Below are 13,650 nucleotides of genomic sequence, written 5' to 3'. Positions count from 1 at the left end.
TATCTAGATATTTGATTCTAGGATTTTATTTATTATTAGTTATTATCATAATCCGCTGATTGAAGAGAAAATAACCAACTTTCTATATATATATATATATATATATATATATATATTAAGTAAAACTGTAAATAATATTTGAAAATTAATAATTAATTTGGTTTCCATGCAAATATACATCTCATGTCAAAGAGTAAAATATCTCAATATATATTTGAGTATATTTGTATTTGTGTTCTTAGTTCTTACCTATAATTTTTTTTCAAATAATTTAGTTTATTATTATTAAATTAAATGTTGACAAATCTCGTGTATTACACGAGTCTAAACCTAGTATCATATATGTGCCATTACTTTAGGATTTTGTTTGGTCTCAATTCTCAAATAACTCTAAACCCTTACTTTTAAGTGTGAAACGAAATTACCAAAATGTCCTCTTATGTAATATATCATCAATATGACAAGTTTATATATATACAAGAAATAACCAATATGTTGTCTTACTTATTCATGCATAATAGTGTGATTAATGAAATGGGTTTTGTGACTTTGTCTAACAAATGAACTTCTAGATATAAAATATTAACTTGCCATGTATTTGTTTGTTACCAACACCTCACATTTATCAGCATATAACTGAATCAAACAAGTTTAATCCATTTAAGTTGACAAGTCGTCTATTATCTTTTATATTATTAACTAGGATAGTACCCGTGTTACACACGGGTTGAAATAGATTAATAACAAAATCTATATAGACAATCATAAAATTTTATAAATAGACAATAATATATTAACGTTCGGATGGCCTAACCAAAATATTAGATACTCACATTGTGTACATAAAAAGTTAATAGTTACACAAACTTGAGTATATTAGCAAAGTCATGAAAAGATTAGAGATTAACTGTATTATCTCAGCATAAACTTCAAAATATCTGTCCAAAAACAAAAGTATTTTGCTTTATAACTTGAAAAACAAAACAAACCATGGAATGTGATTAAGTATTAAACTAAAATGTTAATGTATGTCATAATGAGTTTATGTTAAAATAAATATATAGAGACTTATGTAGAACTAAAAAAATAATGTGTAAATGTAATAATTAGCGTATAAATATAGACATATATAAGAAACTCAATTATGTGTGTTACACACGATTAAATTTATAAAAGTAACAACATAAGAACTTGTAAAAGAAAATACTTAAATTTTTCAAACCCGTGTCATTTATACAAATTCATAATATTCCAGCTAGTATAAACTAACAATATACCAAAATATATTTAATCTAATAACATAAACGGATAATATGATACCAATTACAAGTAAACTAATAACCCATAACATTTGTCTCATTTATACAAATAATATAAACTTTGAAATGAATGATAAACCTTGTATTGCGAATCTCGTGGACATGGCTGCTGCAAATTCGAATTACTTCTAACAAATGTTAAACTCGAAAAAAATATATGGTTAATAACTTACCATCTTGAAAAAAAATCCACTTTTTAATCAAAATATCTAACCTTTAACTTTAAAATGTCATATTTGTTTCGGTAAATTATACATATTCCATACACTTTCTTTTGAGCTACTTCTTCGTTAAATATTGCTCATGACATGCTCTTATTTGAATTTTGTTAGGTGTAAGAGACAATTTGCTATGATTATATAATGGTTATCGAAATATTAATGGTTTATTTTAGGCATGCATCTTAACATTTAAACATAATTAAAAATTGGTCAAATAAAAAAAATTTAAACTTTCTTGAGATTGAAAATTATAAAAATCTTTTAGATATCATTGAGAATTAGTCAAGTAATGTTTGTTGATATTGGGATACCACTACAACTAGATTATATTTTTAGAATTTGACAAATCATAATTATAGTGTTCGTTAATAAAATTTTTAATGAAGTTAAATCATACATACATGCTTTGTATATGAACAAAAACATATAATTAAATAAAACTGTAATCAATAAATATACACATCATTATAAAAGAATTTTTATTTTAACTTTTGTATAAGAGACATTCAATGACTTTATAGTTAGATCTATCAAATCCAAAGTTATGGTTCACTTTTATGAATAAAATAATATTAATAGATTTCAAAAAAAAAAAATACTTAGTACAGTTGTATTGTAATAAATAATTTTGACATAATTATAAAAATTTTAAAATCAAATTGGTTAATTAGTCAACTTCTAAAAAATATGAAAAGTTTTATTATTTTTGAAATAATAAAATGGTGTGTTAATTTTAAACATTAATTTTTATATTTAGGCATAATTAAAAAAATTGTCAAATATAGGAAAATGAAAAAGTTTATTAATATTGAAAAGTATGGAAAGCTTTAAAAGTTTGTAGCTAATTGGTCAAATTTCGTATTTAATCAAGTTTAAATGTGTTATGAATGTTAAGCAAAAATTTAAGCAACAAATGTCAAAAAGTGTTAAACTAAAAAAACAAACATTTAAAATAACCTCTTAGTGAATAAGAATTAAAGTGTCTGGCTTTAGGATTATTGATACCATGTGTCTTTGCCCATTCTTTAATCTGCAGACAATCATCAAAATTTAAAAAGGACAAAATGTTATTTGCTTCACTTATAGCTACAAATTCACTCTTAACCTCATAAACTTATAGATCATACTTTGTTCAATAACTTTAAACACGATTTGGTGACCTTAATTAAAAGTTTAAATTACGGATTTATATGGTTGTATAAAAAAACGAAAATACATTAAATACTAATTAATTTTTGTTTACCTTAATAAAAACATGAAAATTATAGAAATTTTAATAAATCAGAAATACATTAATTAATAATTAATATTTGGTTAACCTAACTAATACCCGTATTATAAGAATATCTATAAAAACATAAATATATTTATTAATTAATAATAATAATTTATTGGTTACCTTAATTTAAACGCGGTAATTAAAAAATTATAATAAGGAAATATTCGTTAACTTAAATGCGCATTTGAACTAAAATCATTTTACTCGGAACCCGCATTTTCCCGAACATGTTTCGATATGTGACTAGAGCATGTTTTGACAAACATTTTTAAACAATACTACAATATAATCATTCAAAGTTTTCATATACTTTGAAATTGCTTACTTTGAAACCGCCAATACAACATTTGAATTACATATGATATTGATGCATTTGAAAAACCTCATGCTCTTCAAAATAGTAGGTTGTAACCTAATAAATTATATCTCACATTACGTGAATACTAATATCAGATCGTAATAAACATTAAAGAAATCATATTAAACAGTATACGTAATTCATAATGCATGATTAAATGTGACTTTTATTATTCCATAATTTAAATAACCTGGGTGTTATAGAAAACATTAATAGTCAATCATTTAAATTCAAAACTGTTTTGAAAAACATTAATATAGTCAAATCAATTAAATTTTTATAATTATGTTTAAGTTATGGATAGTATTAAAAAATTAAAAAGGGTTGAAAAAGTTAGTTAAATTAGGAATGAGAATTATGTTTATATATGTAAATGTTATTTAAACCTATTTAATATAAATGGTCAAATTTAGTCAAATTGTTAATTTATTCAAATTCGGTTTTTTAACAAATGGTGAAAGTAAAACTTGTTTCGGTCAAAAATTAACAAGCTAACTTTTAATCAAATTAGTGTGTGAGGCGGGGTTCTTAATAGTAAAAAGATTGAACACGAGGATATGATTACGAGGGAAAAAACCCTTGATTATGATAATCTTCGTTTCGGTCAAGAGTTTACAACGTAATCTTTAGTCGAATCTCTTCGATTAAAGATTATGAGCTTAACTTTTGGTCGAATCACGCTTGATTATTATGATCTCCGGCACAAAAAACCCCGGACTGTGAAAACTATCACCGTCAAGTTTATTAATATCAAAAATGGATGATTACAGAGGTTGGAGCTGATAAGTGATCGAATACTAAGTGTTACAGAGATTGTTAGTAAGCTAGATCGTGAAAAGTGTGTGTGACCTACTGATATTATCAGCTCAATATATAACAAAAGATTACAACTGTTATCCTGAAAAATCCAGAAACCCTAGACTAAGTCTTCAACAAGCTGTTAGCTTCCACATTTGTCGGTTGACGAAGTTCAAGTTATATTCCGTTGCAATCCACGTTCTCATAAACATATTTAACATGTGATCTTATCTGCAAAACAGTTAGATAATATAGGACAATTGAATTAGTCAACATACCTTCCTCAGAATAACCGCTTGAGTCAATATCTTTAAGTTAAGCTCAATTCCGAGGATAAAAATCACACCCAACAATTGCCCCCAATTTTTACTGCGTGACAGCTGTAAAAAATTTAAATTTAAAAAATAATGATATATCTGATATGTGAAATGACGTGCGCGGGAATCGAGGAGACTCTACAGCCGTCCTTCTAGGTTATAATTAAAGCCATTTCCCAACTTCTTCACCATAATCCTCTTCCACCGATATCAAATCCAGGTTAGTTCTCATCTCCGTCTTTTTAATTTCTTGAAATTCTTCTTTCGATCTTGACACAAATTATGAGGAAAAGAACCCCTCGAGCGCTCAAACCTTTTCCTTTCAAAACCTCGGAAGATTTCGTTGATCAAGCCCTAATTCCGGCCACCGACGAAGATCAATGCATTTTTAAAGATCCTGACATTAGGTCTCTAAAAGATTCAGGTCTGTTGCCCGTTGACGCCGTCATCAGACCTTACGACTCTCGAGTCAAGGCTGACTTTTCTTCAAAAACCTGGGTTTGCTTTTTATATTACCCCTTTTCGATTGGCCTTTCGTATCCGTTTCCCCCACTTATCCAAGAGTTCTTCGATGTAACCGGCTTCTCGTATTCACAAGTCATGCCAATGGTGTGGAGGGTTTTGGCAACAGTTGACCATCTGAACAAAACCCGTGGACTATCTATTGGTGTGCCTGAGCTTGCCGCAACTTACAACCTTCGAACCCACGGATCCTTTCGCTATTGTCTTCAATCCAAGTCCAGCCGTGTTTATATGATTCCCAAGGTGTCCGGTAGTGACCCTGATTGGAAAAAAATACTTCTTTTTCGTTCGCCGGGTTTCTATTCCTGATGGGATGAACTTGCCTACCAAATGGGTTCATAAAGGTAGGAAATTTGTAGGATAGAACTTCTTTTTGTAAACGATTTACTCTAACATGGGTTTTTTTTTTTTTTTTTTTTTTTTTTTTTTTTACAGTGGTTTTTGAGGATTTGATAAAGCTCAGGAAGGATACAGAGAAAAGGATATGGCGTTGTTCAAGGTTCCGACAGAGGAAAGGGAATTTTGGTTAGAGGAAGAAACAGGAGAAACAAGCGCGGTTGCTGAGAAACCTGCTGAGAGTATGACCTCTGGTAAGTGTTTTGGGGATTTTAGGTTTTTCAGGAATTTTGTTATCTTGAACATAACTTGATGAATCATTGTGTAGGGATGACGAAGCCAAAGTCTTTTAGCTTGGTGGATTTGGATGATTTTATTGAAGATGGCCTGTAGTGAAGTAAGAACATTCTAAGACGCTTTCCCCTTCGGTGAGAATCCCAACTACTCGCCAAAAAAGTTTCGCACAAAAGAAGAGGAAAGCCAACACTTCGGTTGAAACTGAGCCCTTTGCTGATATGACCACTTCTGATGCTGTAGAAAAGCTTCAAGCTCTTTCTAACTTTCTTGGAACAGTAAGTAACTTTTGCTTATCCTGAAAATAGTAATCTGCAGAAAAACTAACATTAATCTGGGAATAACAGAAAACTGAAAGTTACCGTCAGATGTCTCAAGATGCCGAATTGTCCAAGAAAGAGGCCGAAGCCAAGCTCGCCGATCTCCTGAAAGCTATTAGCATTAAGGACCTACTGCTCAAAAAGAAGGACAAAGAGATTTCGGATCTCAGAGCCTCATTTGAGTCAGAGAAAAATGAGTTTCTTGAAGATGCTAAGAAGTGTGCAGCTGCTAGCATTCTGGAGTCTATGATCAAGATGTCTGAGGAGGTACAAGCGAAGGGTCATGTGATGGAGTCTTGGAATTCTGGAGCTTGGAAGAAGAAACTCAAGGTGCTAAGGGGGGAGAATATTGAAGAGGATGAGACGGTTGGGACTTCCGGAGTGATCAATGATGATGGAACTGGCGAAGGTATGAAGGAGACTAAGGCTGGGGAGACAAAGGATTTGGAGAAGAAGGAAGGTGATGATGCTGAGGGAGGAAAGGCTTGAACCTGGTTTCCAGGTGGTTTTTATGTGTTTTGAATGTTTGTTTTGAACAATTTCTGTTATGGTCATGTAAGGATAATGTCGTATGCTCAGGATAGTGGTTTGGGTGGAGGGATCCTGGTTCAGGACGAAGCCCAAACTGTCTTTTACTTTTCAGCATTAAAAACAATTATGATAGTTTGAGTGGATGAGTTCTGTTTTGAGTGAAACCCAGACTATCTTTTTTCTGCATAATAATATTAGTATAACTTTTTATGAATTATATCAGATGCTTTTTACTTTTTCTGTTTTTAGAAAAATCTAAGTCTCATGAAAAATCTCTTAGTAATAGTTTAAGTTTTATCAGCAAACCAATATTAAGTCATAAACTTTAAATAATATGAAAGATAAGATTCTTGCAAATTGTAAATCATACCAGAACCGTGCATCAACTAATTTGAAAATTGTCTAGACCGTCTTATCCTTGCAATAAGACCACCGTTTAGGATATTCTCCTAATCCTGAGGATATAGCAATAGGATTGTGACATGAGCATTATCCTGAAAAATATTTTTAGAAATTCTGGCGACAAGGCCTAAATAATCTGGCGACAAGGCCTAAATAAACTGGCGACAAGACCTAAATAAACTGGCGACAAGGCCCTTCAGAAGAGACGTAAATCTCTTAAACCTTAAGTAAGAAATGGCGACGAGGCCCTTCAGAAGAGATGTAAATCTATTAAACCTTAGATTATGGTACGTCTACCATAAACTTGTGATTCAAACCAATAGCCGAGGATAACGAGGTAACAAGTCACTATATTTCATGTGCTGGCCCCGCCTCTCAAACTAAGGCCGAATAAATCGTGCGCTACAGGCGTCTTAAGAAGAGATGAAGATCCCTTAAACCTCAAGATTCAAACCAATAGCCGAGGATAACGAGGTAACAAGTCACTATATTTCATGTGCTGGCCCCGCCTCTCAAACTAAGGCTAAATAAACGTGCGTTACGATCGACCTTAAGAAGAGATGAAAATCCCTTAAACCTTAGAAGAGGTGAAAACCTCTTATACCTTAGGAATAAGCTGGCGACAGGGCCGTTAGAAACTTTATTCCATATGGGAATCCCTCATATCTACAAAACAGTCAACTCTAAGTGATGGGTGGGTGTTAGCCTTGCTAACACCCCTTCGATGCTTATATCAGTACCATGTTTGAAAAATAATAATATTAAAAAACGAATAAAAGTATAGGTTGGAGTACATACCTTGACTGTTTAGTATAACAGTTATCCTCGGGATAGAAATCTTACATGAAATATTTTTTGAGATGTATAGTATTCCAAGCCCTTGGTAGTAAGTCACCATCCAAAGTAGACAACTTGTATGCCCCCTTTCCTGCTTCCGAATCGATCAGGTAAGGACCTTCCCACTTTGGTGCGAGCTTCCCATCTGTAGGATTGTAGTATTTTGAAAAGCTTTTCGGAGAACCAAATCCCCTTCTTGAAATCTCCGAACTCTGTTATTCTTGTTATAGGACTTTTCTATCTTCTGTTGATAAGAAGCCATTCTGATCTTTGCCAAATCCCGGAGTTCTTCTACTGCCTCTAAATCTTCAAGTAGGCTACGAGTGTTATCTTCAGGATTTTGATGAGTGATTCTGGCCGTCGGGATAACCATCTTTGTGGGGATAACTGCTTCAGCTCCAAACACTAATGAGAAAGGAGTCTGACCAGTAGCATTCTTAGAAGTGGTTCTATCTGCCCAAAGAACAAAAGGTAGTTCCTCGGCCCACTTTCCTTTCTTAGACCCCAACTTTTTCTTCAGGTTATTGATAATGATTTTGTTGCTTGATTCAGCCTGTCCATTAGCCTGAGGGTGGACAGGTGTTGATGTGATCATCTTGATTCCCCAACTGGCACAGAAGTTAGTTGTTCTCTTGCCGATGAATTGCGAACCATTGTCACATACTATCTCCGCCGGGATCCCAAATCTGGTCTATTGCGCTTGATGAACGAGATAACTTCTTTCTCTCTGACTTGAACAAAGGCTTCCGCTTCGATCCACTTCGAGAAATAATCTGTCATAGCCAACATAAAGACTTTTCCTCCTGAAGCTCTGGGTAATTTCCCCATGATATCCATCCTCCACTTCATGAAAGGCCAAGGGGATATAATAGGATATAATGGTTCTGCTGGCTGGTGCAAAATGTTGCTATGTCTTTGGCATGCATCACATTTCTGAGAATAATTCATAGCATCCCTCTTCATCGTTGGCCAGAAATACCCCATCCTCAGGATTTTGGAGAATAGAGCTCTGCCCCCAGTGTGGTTCCCACAATCTCCATCATGGATATCTTGAAGAACTTCTTGAGCTTCTGCCTTCTCCAAGCACCTAAGATATGGTCCTGCAAGAGATTTTCTGTATAATATATCATTCATTATAGTATATGGGATTACCTTTGTGCGAAAAGCTCTTAGGTTTTCACCATTGGGGATAACTCCATCCTGAATATATTTCCTGATTGGGATAACCCAAGAATCTTCATTATCCTCAGGATTCTTGACTCCCACATCTTCGTTGTCTTTTGATATTTCATTAACACCTTGCTCTTCTATTGCTGGGCTCAGGATGTGTACGATAGGGATCTTGACACCTTTTGGTATCCTGAAGGATGAGGCTAAATATGCCAGGGTGTCTGCTTCAACATTCTCTTCCCTAGGTACCTGCGAAATATCAAATATTTCTAAACTCTTTGCTAGTTTTTTGACTAGCTCTAGATATTTCATTAGTCTTTCTTCTCTAACAGTATATGAACCATTAAAATGATTAGTTAATAATAATGAATCAACATGTACTTGAATAAGCCTGATTTTCATGTCGATTGCTAGTTGTAATCCTGCTATTAAAGCTTCATATTCTGCCTCATTATTTGTGGCTTGAAATTCGCAGGATATGGATTGAGGTATAATGTCCCCTTGTGGTGATTTCAGCAGAATCCCGATACCTGTTCCTCTAACATTTTAAGCACCATCAGTATATAGAGTCCACTTATCTTTGGTTTCTTCAAGTTCTTGGACTTCCAAGTCTGCCTTTTCTTTAAGTTCACTGGTGAAATCAGCCACAAAGTCTGCTAATGCTTGGGATTTGATAGCAGTCCTAGGTTCATATGCACTTAGCTTTATTGCCCATTTTGCCATTCTACCTGACATTTCTGGTTTTCTCAAAACAGACTTAATAGGATAGTTAGTTTTAACATGATGTGTTGAATAACACACTTATATTTCCTTACAATTTTATAATGTTTTAATGATTTAATATCAAATTTATGTAAGTTTAGGGGGTTAAGTGCAAAGTTTTACAAAGTTGAAATGTTTTGTGTAGGTTATGGAAAGATGTGGAAAAAAGGCAAGAAAAAGAGAACTTGGAGGGTTTAAGTGTCAAAGTTTAATCAAGGCCCGACCCAAGCCCACATCTTAAAAGCCTTGTATTATATTATATTATGATAATAACAAGGGAAATCTGCCATAATTCATCAATTAATCCCGAAAATACACAAACCCTAACTTGGGGCAGCAGCTGCGATCGCAGCTACAGTAGCAGCCGGAAAAAGAAAGAAAAAAAGAGAAGCGGCTGGCGGCTGTTGATCTTGTGACGGCTGGAGGAGGCTAAGGAGGATCTTGGGCGGTAGCTAGGCATCAATAACACCCCTAATCTCAGCCATAATACTTAGTAAAACAATCTTTAAACTTTCTTTTTTGTTCAAGAACCCTAATTTAGTTGATTTAATCTTTTGATTGGAATTGTTTTGCAATTGATTGATTGTTTGTCTTGTTATTGATTGAGTTTGGATCTTGAATGAGTTTTATAATGTTTATGATGATGTTTATGGTGTTTCTCTTGAGAATGCATGGCTGTCCAAAATTAATGAGTAGCTAAACTTGCTTGTTCTACCTAGGATAGATGATTGTTGAATGGTTTTAACTTGTTTAATGGATTGTTAATGTTCAAGACTTAAATTATTGATGTAAAGTTTAACTAAACCATAAATTAGATTGTGTGTGATGGCTGTGTTTTATTTGTTATTACTTATTATCCTCTTGCATTAGTTAATTGAATCGGTTTTGATTAATTGATTGCTTGTTAAGCTCTTTACTTGGTGTTTTGGGTTTATTTGCGGGAAGTACAACCGTAGGGATAAGTGGGTAATATAATCATCTAGAATCAGTTAAAATACACCTTATTTGAGACCGAGAGGTGATAAGAAGTAATATTGTCTCGTTGCTTTTACTTGTTAGAATTAAGACCGCGCGAGAGCGGGTTTTTGTCTTGTCAAGTTTGAGTGTTTATGTGCAATTAGTTGGTTTAATTTGGGTTAAGTTAAATTGTTCCTCTATCCTTGGTTGCGTAGTATTCGTTTCCATTAGGATAGTGTGTCGGTGAGACCGAGAGGTGAGTCGTCATTTGAACACGTTAATAATTGTTTTCCGGTTTATTCTTTAAAATCAATTAAAATAAGTTAGAGATTGTTAGAGAGACTGAGAGATAATTTGACTTTCTTAAACAAGTTTTAGTTGTGTCATCTTTTATAACCGGTGTCTTGAATATTTTCAATCCGTTGTCTTGTTATTTCTTTCAACATGATTCATTCCTAGGTAGACGTTCTTTATATTGAATTTAAACCGAAGTTTTCTCAAAGAGTTTTGTTAACAGTTTTCTTTTAATTAAGTAAGTAGTTTAATAAATCTTAAATATTCTAAAATCAATTTAAGTATTATTTTGGTGAGTCTTAGTTAGAGTTTAGTAATTAAAAACGTTTTCACGTGTCTTCGAGTTCGATATCCGGACTTTCCTTATCTGTGCTATACGCGATCGGTACACTTGCCGTTTGTGTGAACTAGGATAGATTGTTTGGTTTTTAAAGCTTAGTTGCGACTTATGTTTTATTTATATATATATTTTCGCACATCATAACACATATAGGGTGAGTTTCAAAATAATGTGTAAGTTTAGTAGATGCCATAATAAGGGCTAAAATTAATTTCTCAAGATAAGAATACCTGGTTTCAGCATCCAAAAGACTTTTACTTACATAATATATGGGGTGTTGCTGACCTTCGAGATCCTTCGTCAAAACTGCACTTATAGCATTATTTGATACATCAAGATATAGAGATAGAGATTCACCTTCATCGGGTTTTACCAGTAGAGGAGCAGAAGAAATATAAGCTTTTAAGGATGCTAAAGCTTCCTCATGCTTACTGGTCCACTCGAACTTCTTGTTTTTCTTCAGGATATCATAAAATTCTTTGCACTTTTCTGAGGATTTGGATATGAATATGTTGATTGCCGCTATCCTGCCGGTCAGCCTTTGAACATCCTTAACTGATTCTAGCGATTTTAGATTCAGGATAGCTTGTATCTATTCCGGACTCGCCTCTATCCCCCTTTTGGTGACCATGTATCCCAAGAATTTGCCAGCCTTCACTCCGAAATGGCATTTCGAAGGATTCAGCTTCATGTTGTATTTGTCGAGGATATCAAATGTTGTCTTGAGATCTTAAAGGTGATCTTCAGCTTTCTTGGACTTCACCACCATATCATCAATATAGACCTCCATTGTGTCCCCCAGTTGTTCTTTGAACATCATGTTAACTAACCTCTGATAGGTTGCACCTGCATTTCTAAGTCCAAAGGGCATAACAATATAACAATAAATGCATGTGGGAGTCATGAAGGCCGTATCTTCTTGATCTGAGGGCTCCATCTGGATTTGCTGAAATCCTGAGGATGCGTCCATAAATGTCAGCATCTCATGACCAGCTGTAGCATCCACCATTGAATCAATGTGTGGTAGAGGGAATGGATCTTTAGGACAAGCCTTATTCAAGTCTGTGAAATCTACGCAAACTCTCCATTTGCCATTCTTTTTCTGTACAACCACCACATTTGCTAACCATCGGGGATATTGAACTTCCCTAATCATTTTTGCCTTCAAGAGTCTTTCTACTTCCTCTTGAATGATTATGTTTCTTTCAGGTGCAAACTTTCTTCTCTTTTGATGGATTGGCCTGAAAGAGTTATCAATTCCAAGTTTATGTGTTATAATATCTTTGGAAATACCTGTCATATCTTCATGTTTCCAAGCAAATGTTGATAGCCTTGACTTGAGGAAATCGAGCAATTTTGACTCAATATCCTCAGGAATGCTAGTTCCTATCAGCACTTTGGCTTCAGGATCCTCGGGATAAAAAGGTACTTCTTTAATTTCTTTTTCCCTGGCCTCCATTACGCCTCGTTCTGGCTTCTGTAATTGCTACGCCTGCTGGGGTTTGGCAGTACACTTCATGGAAGAGGTGTAGCAATTCTTGGCGTCTTGTTGGTCACTCATGATTTTGATAACTCCCCACGGACTTGGGAGTTTTACACATTGGTGATAAGTGGAGGGAACTGCTTTCATATCATGTATCCAAGGCCTGCCTAATATAATATTGCAACAAGATAAACAGTCAATAACACAAAATTTTTGCATTTTATTTACCCCTTCGACATATATTGGGAGCTTAATCTCCCCAATAGTGTTTTTAGTTTCTCCACTGAATCCAACCAATACTGAGGAGGACGATCTCATCCTCAGGAATATTCATCTTTTTCAGCACGTCTAATTAATGTTGACAGAGCTTCCGCCATCTATGAGGATCCTGCGTACATAATGGTTAGCCACATATAAAGTTGTTACCAAACTATCATGATGAGGATCCTGAACATCGGCTCTATCACTTTCATCGAAGGATACAATCCTTTCTTGAGTGAGAATAGATGTCTTTGTTGGCCTGTCAACCACTTCTAATTTTCTTTGGTCATCATTTCTCTTTGCAGCAGAATATTAGGTTCCACAGATGTCGGATCCTCCGGATATTAACATGATTGTTCTTGCATCTGTTGGTGGAGTAGTCGGCTTTTCAGGAATTTTCTCGGGATCCTGTTCTCTTCCCTTCTTCTTGCCAAGTAGCTCTTTCAGGTGGTCCTTGCTGAGAAGATAGCTGATCTCCCTTCTGAGTGCAATGCAATCATCAGTCAAGTGCCCAAAGTCTTCGTGGAAGGCACACCATTTTGATTTGTCTTTCCATACTCCTGGTTTCTCCATCTTCCTTGGCCACCTGGATTTTTCACCTAATCCTACATGGCACACATTAATCCACCAATATCAACAGAAAAACAATATTAAGAGATTTTAGGATATTCTTCGTCATCTTCTTCATCTACTGCATTAATCCTGGGGTTATCAGGCTTGTGGTAAGGCTTTGCTCGAAAAGACTTTCCCGGGGATTCAAATTTCCTGTTCATCTGATCATACTTCGGGATATCGACCTTAGAATTTTTCTTGTCGTCTTCTAGCCTGATAAACCTCAGAGCTCTGATT

The sequence above is a fragment of the Bidens hawaiensis genome, unplaced genomic scaffold (assembly GCF_021521415.1).
Source record: "Bidens hawaiensis isolate Kalapana, Puna unplaced genomic scaffold, B.hawaiensis_p1.1 tig00002273_1, whole genome shotgun sequence".
NCBI lineage: Eukaryota > Viridiplantae > Streptophyta > Magnoliopsida > Asterales > Asteraceae > Bidens > Bidens hawaiensis.
This window is presented reverse-complemented; position numbering follows the sequence as displayed.